Below are 14,496 nucleotides of genomic sequence, written 5' to 3' on the forward strand. Positions count from 1 at the left end.
AGACAGCATTGTTGCGTCCCAATGCCAACCTCCATAACCATGAAAAATTCGAGGCTGATTGTGGGGGTTCCAGGGCCGCGAGCGGAATAAAATTTATATTTTCGTAATCAGTGCAGAGTCAGCTTTCGATTGATACCCGCTTCACCAAATTTAATGCTCGTCAAATGACCGTCAAATTGCCTGTAGCCAAATGGAAATTGTGACGTGATACAAGTTCACTGAGCCGTGAGATTTACTTGTGTCGTCACCATATAGGACACTATACTATCACAGTTATGCAGGGCATACCCATGCCGCTCCGACTTGATTCGAAGTTTTTACTTATTGCAAAGTTGCCATTCGCAAAATCTCATCCACAGAGACATCAGTTGCATTCCTCAGCATGTCAGTGTTCGAATATTTCTCTGCTACTTGACATTCACCGATCCAGGTCGTTACAAATGGTGCTGATTGCAATTGAGAATGGGCTATGCCAATGAATGGTATTTATGAGTTGAATAAGCATATCTTGTAATTCATATAAGCGTTGATACTAGAGCTTTGTATGTGTTCAATACTTTGCGAACTTCAGGCAAACTATATGGTAACACACTGAGCTTATAAAGCACATTAGTCATTTTCTGGTCTTTCAATGTCATCTGAGCCGCCTTCTTGTCATATAGAAACAAAAAGCATTGGTGTGTTACCACGATATTTGGATACAATTAGATGGTATTCGCCGAATGTGGAGGTTGACATGAAGAGAGGACGATAACTTTTGATAGGAATTAGATCTGTCGCGACGCCCATTAGTCTTATAATTCGCCTGTGAGAGTACTATAGGAGTGTTGCAGAGAATATCATATAATATCATGTTGTATCGTGAAGAAATCTACATTGAACCGACGAAGATATAGATGTCGACTATCACTTGAGAAATATATTTACCCGATTTTACTTGATTATTATTAGTTTATTTCAAATTTGGTGTGCAACGTTTTTCTAGGCAACCGCAGACGATTTGACAACTAAGCCGATGAAATTTGAAAAAAAAAGTTTTTTTTTTGAACACCCCTAATGAGCATGCAAGATTATGAAAAACTAAATAGTTGCGCTTCCGTATGCCACCCTTTATCATGTGACTTGATAACTCAACCCTCACCTTTAAAGTCACCCTTATATATTCGAACCCCAAGCTTAATACTAACGTGGCCCTAAATCTAACCCTAACGCGAAATTGAAATCGCATGCCCAAGTGTCGCATGCTCATTGCTCAAAAGACCACAGACCTATCAGACATGTTTATGGCGTTTATAACGTTTTCAATAAGTTACCGGGATAGCTGAAGAATGTGACGTAATTCGTCGGACCTCATTCTATTCCGAGATCAAGTCGCGCCCTTACCAGCCAAGAAAATGTTAGTAATGTCAGCACTTGCGCAACCTCATCGCTCCGAAAATCGAACCAACAAACAAGCGGTTACAGACAGGCACCCTCAATAGCTCGGTGACCCAATGACACTACGCACAGACCTTATCGCTCTTGCAAAGATAATAAGCGCATTGTCAATTGCCGCAACGCGATTACTAATCCAGATGACACTCGCTGCGTTGTTCCTCAACTGAGACACCGTCTCCTGTCACGATTCCGAAATTCCATAAGTTGATATGGTTCTATGAAATTCCGCGCTAGACAAACCAGCCTAATATTACCATATTTACCTTTAATCAGATATAGAGATATTGCGACCCAAGCGCAGTTAGCGTTGCCTCTGTCTAATACTAAATATGTGGCTGAATATATGACCATCCGCGACAACCCTGCTGCCTGCTGTACTTCAATTAGGTTAGCCGAGGTTAAACGTACGTATGGTCGTCGCCTAGATCAAATGATTGGGCGGTTATATTGCATCCATCTAGGCTCGTCGAGTAGCTCGCTAACTCGATTGAGACCACTACCTCGTTTTCTATGCGTCCTATTACCCTAGTCTGCCACAGACAAGGTCAAATGCAAACACGAACAACAGAATAGGACCACAATCTACTACCAAGAAAGTTCACGTCAACTTCAAGGTTAGTTACAATATAGCTTAACAACAGTAACTCTCCAGGCTGGCTCTATACTTACAACCGAAATAAAAAAATACGATGTCCTGAATGATGGCCGAAACCTATACACCACAACATAAAACAAATAATGCCCTTTTGTCCATTACATCCCTTACCTAGCCTGACTCCAATCCTCGACCCAGTATACTTGCACTCTTGCGGCAATGCGATGCGACGCAACAGGACGGAACAGGCCAACACTCAACTTCAAAAGTGACGATAAAGTCACGAGGGTAAAATCTCCACAGAGGGCGCTATTGAGCGGTCAGGCTAAAGGCTCGACAGAATCACAGCGCCATATCTCCTGTTACAGTTAGGGCTGGACGAAATTGGTTTCGAATATGGACGGTTTTGTGGTTAGTCGAAACACGTATCTTTTATGCGACCACAGTTCTATATCACATTAATTTCAACCAAATCGCAGATATGTCATTCCCACTAACGTGATTAGCTTCTTTCTACATGTTTTATATGCTGGGATACGACAAACGACCAATCGCCGTTTGCAGCCTGCGACAGTGGAATATAGTATCGAAACAATAATTCTCGCCGATGAAATGACTCTTGGGACTGGGAGCGTACAATTTCTGCACTCGAAACAATCATTTTTCACTATTCTCGACTCAAATCACTCTAATTTAAACTCGATTCAGATTCGAGTATTCGAATCATTGAACTGAACCTTAGATTCAGATTAGTCTCTGGACAGAACGGAAGAACTCTCGATGAGAGTCAAAGCGGGAGGACGCCAAATGCAATAATAACCTCTGCGAGGAATAAATTGGATCTATAGGATGATCATTATTATCGTCCACGCCTGACATTTTTTTCAATATGTCGCATGTTCTTTCGCCCCGAAAGAGCACAACATACACTCGTGCCAAGGCGAGTCATTTCACTTCTGTCGTCGAGAGAGAGAATCAATGTTTCATTCAACCGAAAGACAGCAAACAAGACCGACTCCAAGCCATAATAATACATGAGTTTGAGTCTGATTCCAAGCCACAGTATATCCAGTCACGAATCGTATGCGGGTCACTTTTTATCGTCTTACTCTGGCAGTAGGCTATGGAAGGGTTTACGCTGACACGATTAGTCCTTTCTAGTTTGATTTGGATGGATCAATATCAGTAATCCGGAAGTGACCGGTCATTATATATTTGCTAATTTTCAAAAGTCACAACTAGAACTAGAATTACTCACTTTTTAAAACTTGCGTCTAGAACTAGAAGTAACGACCTTTAAAAATCCGCAATCAACTGAAACAGTAAACGCAACAAAGTTCAATTCCGAAGCAACACATTAAATTATATTTAGCGGAATCTTTCCACGTGAATATCAGTACTACTGATTCAGTAGGCTACAAGTTTGAAACGCGAGGGGTTTCAACCCTGTTGGTAGTGATGAATCTGAGCTATCAACGATGAATGAGGGAATTGTGTAGTGGTGACGACAAGCGCCTGCTGCCCGGGCGACCTTGGTTCGATTCCGAGTGGGAGGTTATTCTGGGCTGCTCTTTCCTCGCGTCGCTGTTCTTATGGCGACAAAGAAGCCTAGAAAAAGAACGCATCACATACCGGTAGTGCTGAGTGTGGTGTGTTGCGAAAGGTAGGACCCCTGAATAGTAATTAAACATCTTCGGGTTGCCCCCTTGGTGTAATGACTTCATTACATGATGCTATTTCGTGATCTCCTATATCTGCTATGTCAAAACATATGTAAATCGTCCAAACCTACTAAACTTGAAGACGTAGGCCTACATCGGTATTTCTTTACTGAATATTCCCTCGAGATGGCATTTGTCTTGTGGGGCCGCCAGGGCCGCCAGGACAGAAACATTTGGCGAGAGCCGTTTAGGCTAGGGTTACCATATTTTGGAAATCTGAAAAGAGGACACTTTTTTAGACTTTTCCCACTTTGTGGTCGGTTGACTAAAAAAAGGTCAACTTTCCCGCTCGGTACCCAAAATACAGTATTTTCCTACACATTGTCAGGTGGTTGACTAAAAAAAGGTCAACTTTCCACTCAGCTCCCGAAATATCCACCGGAGCGTCCCTTCGGTACTGATTACGACATCTCAGTCGAATTTTGCTTTTATGACCAAAATTCTCAAAAAATGGGACAAAATCTCAAAAAAGAGGACAAAAGGGCGTCCTCCGAGGACACTTTAAAGTCAAAAAAGGTCAAATCCTCTTAAAAGACGACGATTGGTAAGCCTAATTTAGACGCATATGGATAATTAAACATATATGTATAATTGCATATATATCGTATTTTTCGGTCAGTACAGGGCATTATTTTCCGCCAAGGTCTTATCGCTGCTGATCATTCTGGTACACTTCTCGGAGACGCATGTTACATGGCCCATAACTTCATATGTCTTAGTGCGTCGCGGCGCTGTAATGGCTGACTCCGAAGCGCCCATTTCTATAAATCCCGAGCAATTTTTTTGGGGAAGGGTATCCAATAATCAATATATATGAAAAACAATAAATCGCGCGTAGTGCGAAATTTCCAAAAATACTCTCTGATTTATATGTTAATTCACGAAATAATTTTGGGCCCCCTTCGAGCTCGCCCACCCCCAATTGGCGGGGTTTGGGGTGCGGCAGTTGCGGTCCTGGGCATGCCGTATCATAGGGATGGGAAAACTGCGGCTATACGTATTCAGAAGTCGGACCAACTATTAATATATAGGCAGGCCTACCCATCGCTGTAACTCGTTATATAGCCTATGCAGTATAGTTACATTTATCTAATGTTTCGCGTCGCCAGGTGTGAATTAAGATGGCACTTCAAAACAGTGCTTGTATGTGTATCGTTGTCGTTCAGGTGTGTTCGTAGTCTAGTTCGAACTAATACGGGTTCCAAGTCTGTCACAGTCTAGCATACAGCTATCATAATTAAATATAGCGCCTCATCCCTTTGCTTTCCATAATGGGAAGGCATCAGGAAGTCTTTTGCTGTTGACATGTCACATAATTACCATGCGATTATCACAATTCAAAAAGGCTACCCTGGCGTTTTCGAGCATTGGAAGACACTGGGAAATCGAAAACTGTTGGCATCGCATGAGTCAAGTAGTATATGCAACGAGTGTGAGAGGAATACAATTACCACTACAACAATTACTTCAAGGACATGCGTGTAACGAACGACTGATCACATCGTCACAATAGATAATCGTTAGATTTGATTCTATTTGAACAAGACACACACAATGTACAATGCGATGTAATGAACAGATATGAGGATGCCGAAGGACCAGTTGTGGTGGCAGTCTCTTGAACTGGCACCCACCTCGGCCTAGTGCCCGATGTCCCAGTTATTTCTCCGATGTTTGTCTCTATTCCGCGGTTCGTTATTGCCCTTTCCATTCTTTGTGAGTGTGCTCTTTCATCGGGTCTCGGTCTCGGGCCGTAAGAACGCGGGGGAAGAGGGGCCCACAATAACCTCTGTTGCGGAATCGAACCCGGGCGGCAGGAGCGTATATCGTCACCACTACGCTATCTCTCTGCAAAACCTTCAATGATTATTATTGCGATTTTGTCCATGACGTTCATTAGATGGTAAGTTCAGTACAAAATTACTCATTTTGCTTATTTATCGCCCATAATTTGGGTCAAGGTCATCACTTTGACTCGGCTCCCGAATTACCTGCTTATCTACGTATGCTAGTAACACTATAGGGCAAGTTTTTGTTGTAGTCAAATCCGTGGAAAGTTGCATGTATTTTTCACGAAAGTTGCATTTATTTTTCACGAAGTTGCACTAAAATGTTGCATTTATGGATAACTTCCTTGAAATTAGGTTATGAGATACTTGAATCGATCCGTATCCAAGGCACTATCGCAAAACTCAGTATTGGCGACTTCAACAAAATCAACAGCCTGAAAAAATTGACCCAGTGAAAATACAATTTCGGTGGTCTAGCCTGAATGTACGTCAAATCAGAAAGGACATCAAATTTAAACGACAGTGAAATAATCAAGCAATCTATCTACATATAAAGCCAAATATGTCCAGTAAAAAGTTGGTTGCATGAAAAATCAATCATTTGCATGGAAATTCGAAAAAAGTTTCATGAAAAATCGAAAAAGTTACAAAAAATTGCAACATAAGAATCCTCCAAACAGCTTAAAACACCACATTACATAACTTCTGAGTATTTAGGAAGCTGCCGGAAGCTGTAAAAAAGTTGTAAAAACTTGCCCTAGAAATCACTGTATTCAATATATACAGAAGATTGGAAACGAGTGGTGCAGCTCGTTACGCGCCAGCATCATGACACCAGTGGCAGTGGTTCGAATCCCTGTTCGGACCAACTTCTCTGTGCCGGAGGTTTCCGCTCGTCATCGCTAACCTCGCTGCAATTGCAGTGTATGAAAAAAAAAACTAGAGTGAAGGTGAGCCGAGCCAAAAGTCGGCTGCAAAAGACTCAAGATACGGACGCACGAAAAACGAAACTGACCGATGGTGCAGAGATGAGCATGGATTTGGATTAGGGTTAGGATTTGAAAAATATGGGATTTGTGAGATTTTGTCGGATTTGGATTGGACTATGATTACCGAACACAAACTTTATTCAGATCAATTATTATTGTACACTACACTGTGGTACACTTGGTGCCAATGCACAAGGGAGGTGCTGCCCTATGCTAAGTTATCTTGTAAAAGAAAAAATTCCAATTCCTCCCTTGCATAAATTAGCATTTTTTCTGAATTTCAAGTTAGAATCGGATTAGGATTGGATACGCATTTGAATATACAAAAGTTATGGATTAGGATTTAGATTAGGACATAGAAATTCCAAATCCGCTTATCTCTGCGATGGTGGGAGAGCCCGAGCATGGAAGTCGTCCGAAATATGACAAAAAGGTGGCCGCAAAGGACACTCATGCTAATGAAATTACAGTGCTGGCCGCAAATGGGCAAAGGTAATTGACCTTATAGACGGTAAGCGCCAATGTTGTGAATAAAACAATATACAGCATATTGTCTTCAACACGGGCTAGTAGTATTTGATCCAGCAACTAGAGCAGTGGTTTTCAACCTTTTGGCATCAAAAAATGTTGCGGACCGATGAACCTTAAAAGTCAGAATTTAGGTCTACTATAAATTCTATTACGACAAATGTATGCAACTCAAATGTGTTATTGGAAACTTCATTCAATGTTGGCTTCAGTTTATTAAGAATTTTCATCGTTTCAAAACACCACAAGACTGCGATACAGTGAAAAGACAGGAAGGTCCCGAAACGACTTGGAGTAGTCTTCGAAATCAGACACCCCCCAGGCCTACAGGCGATGTAAAGAGAAGGCAAGCACACTGAATGAAAATTAAAAGAAGATAATACCAAAAGACAGGCGACAAAAGGAGGTGGCATGTCACGGAAGGCGAAATCTATACGTCAGATCGTGGTCCGGTGAACTTGAGGGATAACTAGGATTTTGATATTAGATATGTATGCGTGATTCTGTTGACATTTCTGCAAGGCGCAGCTCGCGAAGTCCTGTTAAAGACCACTAACTTGATTGTGCATTTTGTTCGGTATCCTTTGAAAGAAATGCGACATTGCTGTTTGCGATATAGTGGCTCGTATATTACACGGCCAAATATATGGCTTAATTGCACCGAATGTATTTATGTATGTATTTATGTATTTATTCTTCACAGAAGTTGCACTAAAAAGTTGCATTTATCGACAAGTTCCTTGAAATTACTTGGGTATGAGATACTCCAATCGATCGGTATCCAAGGCACTGTAGCAAAACTCGGTGTTGGCGACTTCAACAAAACAATATAGCAGCGTCAAAAAATTCACCCAGTGAAAATATAATTTTCGGCGGTATAGCCTGAATGAAGCGATCTATTTACATATAGTGCCAAATATTTCCAGTAAAACGTTGGTTGCATGAAAAATAAAAAATAAGTTGAAAAGGTTGCAGTTAGTTGCAGAGAACATTTGGAAAAGCTGCAAAACGTTGCAATATAAGAGAGAGAGAGAGAGAGAGAGAAAGAGAATCTTTATTCGTATACATTACATATCAACATAACACTACACAAATGTAACAGTGAAATGTGACATGCAAGGTAGACGGGAGGCTCGATATGACATAGTCTTCAGAGCCGAGCCACCCGGGACAGGAGCAATTTTCACAGTCGATAACTAATGAATAAAAAATGAAATTAAAATAAACTAACGAACGAAAGGAAAAATAAGACACAGTATCATTGACCAATTTGAAATACAATGCAGATACAATTCAGTGGTAGTTAGAGATAAGATTCCTACAAACAGCTTAAAACTCCATACTAAATAACTTCTGAGTATTTATGAAGCTGCCGGAAGCTGTAAAAAAGTTGCTAAAGTTGCGAAAACGTACCCTACTGATCACTGTCCGCCACGAACTATAGATTACTAACCTACGGAGGTTAGTAATCTATAGACGAACTATATGTTACGACACCATACGGAAAACTACGTTCCCACGCTATAAAACTAAATGTACAAGTGTGCAGCTACAGAATGAGAATGAAGAAAATCGACCTAGTGTAAAGTACCAAAATCGACAAACACCATGAATACCACACACAACTATTTAAAATTTGATATTTTATTTCTCGAAGGGTCAAGCGTCCAAATTCTTTCATTTTGGAATTCTCATATTTTTGACAGATCGCCAGGAAACTTGCCAAACGGACCGGCGGTTGAGAACCACCATTTGACAGACAATGCAAGGCACACGAGGAACTAATGATTGTCTGATTGACGGTACTTTCAAGTCTTATATAAATGTGAGTCAAACGATATATGGACGTTGACCGATAGAAATCGGTTTGCTTCCTAACAGCGACGACAAAAGACCAAGAGTACTTGAATAAAATACTGGAAACTTGCTAGAATGCAAAACTGGTTAATCAAGACAACAATATTTTTAATCCCCCGATTACAGACGACAACGATCGTCCCCAATCCGCCCACCGCAGTAGCTAGTGGCGACATAAAGTCAGTTACCATGACTACGATTGAACTTAAGGCCTCTGCACACTGAGCTCGCGACCCGATAAAACGAGAGAATCGCGCCTGTCTGCGACTGGACCATGCAGACCGGAGTCGCCGGCAACTCGCGACATGCCGTCTGCGACAGGGTTGCGCAACTCCGCGACAAAGTTGAAAATTTTCAACTTTGTCGCGAGTTGCGAGCGACTGGTCAGCAGTTACTGATCGTTAGCTCTATGTCACCGCAATAGTTTGTCCGGGTATTGCGTGTTTTGGCATCTATAATTGTTTCCTCATTGAATTTAGACTGATTTGAGGCCATTTTAAAACTTGAAGCTTAACTGCAAGAGCGCATTCTACTGTAAGCAGGACCGGTACTTGGTAATTACCAAAGGCCAACCAGCTCCGGCAGTACCGATACCGCGAAACTCTCAGTCATTGTAGGCCCTATGTCTCCAAGGTGGATTTATTATATATATACCTTGTCTGATTCATTTTAACCTGTACAGTGTACATTGATTGGGAACTGGGTTAAGCAGGTACATATAATCGTGGTATGTCATGGGTTCACTGATGTATATTTCAGATACCGGTACATCTCAGTACACGACGTCTGAAAATCTTTTTGTTGACTAGGTAGCAGCGGTGTAACTCTTGATGTTAGATTTCGTCTATTATCCTCTTTATCAGACTTCGGTACGAATTGTAGTGCCTAATATTATAAGTCAGAAATGGACTATGCATCATTATGGAGAATGAATCAACCAGGCCTACGGATCAGTTTCCATGCTTGATACCTGAGGGCGAATCGAAGATTGAAAAGGAAAGAATCCCAGAGTTATATTTGAATATTGTTAAGACTTAATTCATTTACAAGAAAATTATAATGCATTTGAAGGTTGTTCTCTATCATATCGAGAAATTAATGTATGAGTGCTTGACAGTTGATGCAGTCACTGAGGCAGTGGAGTACAGAAAGGGTTGGTGTCTGTAGCATAATAGGCTACAGCTAGAACTGCCAGACATTTGGATCGGCAACCGGAAATAGCGCCTTTAACTGGGTCACCCAGATTATGCGTTTTCAGCATTGAAATATGATATTGGTTCGTTAATGGAAAAGTGTGTGCATATAAGACGTCATCTTATTCATTGACAAACCCATGTATACCCATCGAAATATTCATTTTGCGATCTATCGGGAGCTGTGCAATGTGTATCCATTGCGAGACTTCGGACAGAACGCGCAAGAGCTGTAGTTGCCGCTTGTGGGCAGTGCCGGGACCAGTGTGCATTGCTTCGAGACTTACGACTCGCAACTCGCAACGCGCAACTCGCGATGTTGCGTCGCGAGGTCAGTGTGCAGAGGCCTTTAGCAACGCACGTCGTATTGTTTCCGATATCTTATCCCGTTCTGGTTTTGTTGCGTTGTCGCTCATATTCCTCGATCTCTCCTTGACTTTGATCATGGGATAGATGAATAATCCTACTAGCGCAAGCTGGTTTAATGCCAGCGCCCTAGTGATTATAAAAAATGAATATCCGGAGAGTGGGGCTTGATCATTATTCAAAATGTACGCGCATCCTACTTCCCCATACTCTACTCATATAGCGGTGGCTGGACGTAAATTATCGTGAGGGTCACCGAACATACGATCAATGAAAACAAAACTGCGAATCTGACATAGTGCACTGTCTTCGGTAAAAGCGATTTGACGACAACGTTCGATGTGATAGAGTTCTGTCTTACCCACAAAAACATATAATTTGCGGACATTGCTACTCCGGAACCTACGGTGCTGATGTCGGAGAGCACTTCACAATTACCGGCCGTTCCGATGTACGGTATCATCAAGTCTATGGTTAGTCTTGGGAGACTCACAAATATCGAAAGCAACCGAGATATAAGATATTATCGTCCATCCGAAGAGTCCACTTATTAAATCTTCTGCCATATTCCACTATGCTCGCGAGTACCCATATCGTGGTCAACGTTACTAAGATGTTTAAAGCAGTTCCCAGTTGCACAGCCGATTCTCCATATGATGCAGCGGTCGCAGAGCCGTTTTGGTTTGTTGAGGAGTTCAAAAACGTTTTGTTATCCATTCCTATCGTAATCTTGTCCGTCAGTCTCAAGTCTACATTTCAAGTATAATATTCTGACGATTCTATACTATTAGCCTATCTCTCGTGTACAGGAAGTTCCTGGTGCAACATTCTTGCCCTAGATTGCCCTTTGTGGCAGTTATAGTAGTGATCCCTCGTATTGTCACTTGCCTTTCAGTGCCTGGCTGCCTAGGCGCACCGAGTGTTGGGCGCTCAGCAGCAGGAATGCGTTTATAAAGTCCTTGGAACATATGCTGCGTCGTGAACGATCAGCTACCTAAAGAAGAGGTAACGATCATTTTGTTACTGTATTCCAGTGGCGGCTCGTCCTATAGGGCAACTGGGGCATTGCCCCACCTAAAATTCTGTTCAATAACAATTTAACCATTTATAGACGCACAGCAATCAATATATACCGAGATCACAGCGAAACCCGCGTTCTTCCTGTGCTTTCGCTTGCAAACGCCCATACATAGCGAAGTCTCTGCGAAAATCGAATTCTCTTCTGTGTTTTCGCTTTGTGAATGCCTAGCCGGGGCTTGCCCCGGTAGCGCTCATAACAAGCTTTCACTATCTATTCTCTCAAAGCCGCGCACAATAAAGAAACGGTGATTTACTCTCTCCTATTCGTAAAATGGCCGAGCAACCGGGGCAAATATGCCTACTCGCCCCTAAGGTGTGATGTAACAATCGTATCTATATCTGAACTCGGTTACCGTCATATGCGTTGAGTCGACCTTTGCTGGTATAGGTCGATTTTGACGGTGTTTCGCACCATGATAATTCTTGAAACTTGGTATGATATGTCGTGAAGGTAGTATTTAACACTGCTCCAAGTTTTAGGCTTGCTACTTAAAGATAATGGTAGTAATTCCGTTTCCGAAGTTCAGTGTGTGCTGATCTATCATGTACATAGTACAGCAAACGGATTTTACTCAAAAGCCGGTATTGGTCTCCATTGATTTTGACGATGTTCTATACCGAGATCGGTCATGACATTTGGCACGGTAAGTGTTAGTGTCGACCGATGTAACAAGTTTTAAGTTTGTCACTGAACTATGTGGGTGGTAATTTCGTTTCCAAAGTCGAGTAAGAGCTGACTCTTCATTTATCGCCAACAAATTTACGCAAAAGCCGTTATTGGTCTCTATTGATTTTAACGATGTTCCATACCTAGATCTGTCATGAGCTTTCACACGGTATGTCTTGATTTTAGTATCGAACGCGGTGCCAAGTCTTAAAGTTGACACTCAATGATTGAGGCAGTTATTTCGTTTTCGAGGTCGAGTATGGTAGAGATGCGCGCTGATCTGATACTTAGCCTACCTACGTCATTGCGGATCTCACGCAAAAGCCGGTGTCGGTCTGTGCTAATCTATAGTCTGCGTTCCATAACGAGATCGGTGATGATATTTCCAATGGTATATCTCGATGATCGCATGAAACAGCTAACCAAGATTCTCGGTTTGCATTCAAGTATTCGCATAATTTTATGTTCGCCAATGTCCATTTCACTGTGAAATTGTGGCCTTCAAACCATTTGCTTACAATCCCCTGTCAATTGCGATAGCTATTTCATTTTCGATGTCGGCTAACAGCTGATCATTCGATCAGCCTATTCCTCGATCTATTTTACTCAAAGTTCGGTGTTCGTCTGTTTGCATTGATTTTGACAGTGTACCATACCGGAATGGGTTATGAGATTACGTATGCTACTTCTCGATGATTTCTTGTAACAGTATACTAAGTTACGGCTTTTATTCATGTATTTATATATTAATATATTTTCCAACGGCGATTTCGCAGCAGACTTATAGACAGTGAGCCGTATGTGTTGTGTCACAGTCTCCAGTTTCAAGGCCAAAATGTCCTACGTTGTTCCGAGACCGAAGTTCCGAGGCTGCTGTCCTTAGTTCTTCAAACTTCAAAGACCATTCAAATTGATGTTCTGGATTCAATATGACAGGCCCAATCTATGAGATAACAATTGCGTATGTGTCCGAACTCGTTGACCTTTCCAGTTAGGCTTACGTTATCTCTCGAGTTCTAGTCATTGGAATTAGTCAGGTCAAGTCAAGTGCGAACATGAATCGTATTGAATCTTAATTCCGTACGTAGTTTACGCAGTTGCCTTTAGAGCGAAAATGAGAGGTCTAGAAGTTGTCCAGTCTATTGATCCAATCGTACGCCGGGTGCCTCCGCTTTGGTTGCCTATTATCACCTGGTCGTAACCAGAGATGGCCACAGTCCGGTTCAGGAGCAGGAGCAGGATTTCAACGTTTTTTTACCTGGCCGGACTGGATCCGGATTTCGAATTTGGGGTGACGGTCGGATTTTAGGGTCTATCGATTTGCGTAATCTATAACTCTACCATGAAATCAAAACGCATGCTACTAAGGATGACCTGATACTTGATTCGTGGCATAGGGACGATTCTTAGTTCACGTACATTTTGTAAAATAATCCTTTGATTAAAAATAAATGAATAAAACATTTGTTACCACACTTCAAGTCACGGCTCACCGGCAAACCTCTCGCGGCACCTACGTTAAAATCACTGTTGTCGGGAAATTCATGTGACCATCATAAAGTTACTTTTTTACGTTGGAAAACGCCATTGTGACGTCATGTTGATAAAAGTCGCTCGCAGCCCTTGCCCCACCACCCGATATTGTCACGAGCCGCCACTGGTTTATTTGCAATTTTATCAGTTCAATACACCACAAAAATGCGATACAATGAAAAGATAGGAAGGCGTCCAAGCGACTTGGAGTAGTCTATGGAATCAGACACCCACCTTGGCCTAGGCGATGTAAAGAGGAGGCATGCACATTGCACAATTGCACACTGAGTGAAAAGTAAAGAAGATAGTATAGAAAAAAGCAGGCAACAAGAAATGGATGGCATGTCATGGAAGGCAAGATCGATAGGTCAGCCGTGTTCCGGTAATCTTGAGGATGGACTAATATTCATTTAGTAGGGTTACCAATGTCCTCTTTTAGGGGGATTTGCTCTCCTTTTTCGGGTATTTGAAAATGTCTTCCGAGGACGCCTTTGAATGTCCTCCTTTTTAAGACTTTGTCCTCTTTTTGAGGAATTTTGGTCAAATTTATAGCAAAATACGACTGAGATGCCGTAAATCAGTACCGAGGTAACGCTCCGGTGGGTATTTCGGGAGCTGAGCGAAAGTTGATCTTTTTTTAGTCAACTGACTACGAAGTGGTAGAAATTTACCACTTTTTCAGGATTTTCCACCGGCATTCTGTGCAATGTTCCCTCTAAGCTGCGCACGCGCGCAAATGC

This window comes from Botryllus schlosseri, chromosome 8, assembly GCF_051294905.1.
Source record: "Botryllus schlosseri isolate E-star chromosome 8, Bs_hap1, whole genome shotgun sequence".
Lineage (NCBI taxonomy): Eukaryota > Metazoa > Chordata > Ascidiacea > Stolidobranchia > Styelidae > Botryllus > Botryllus schlosseri.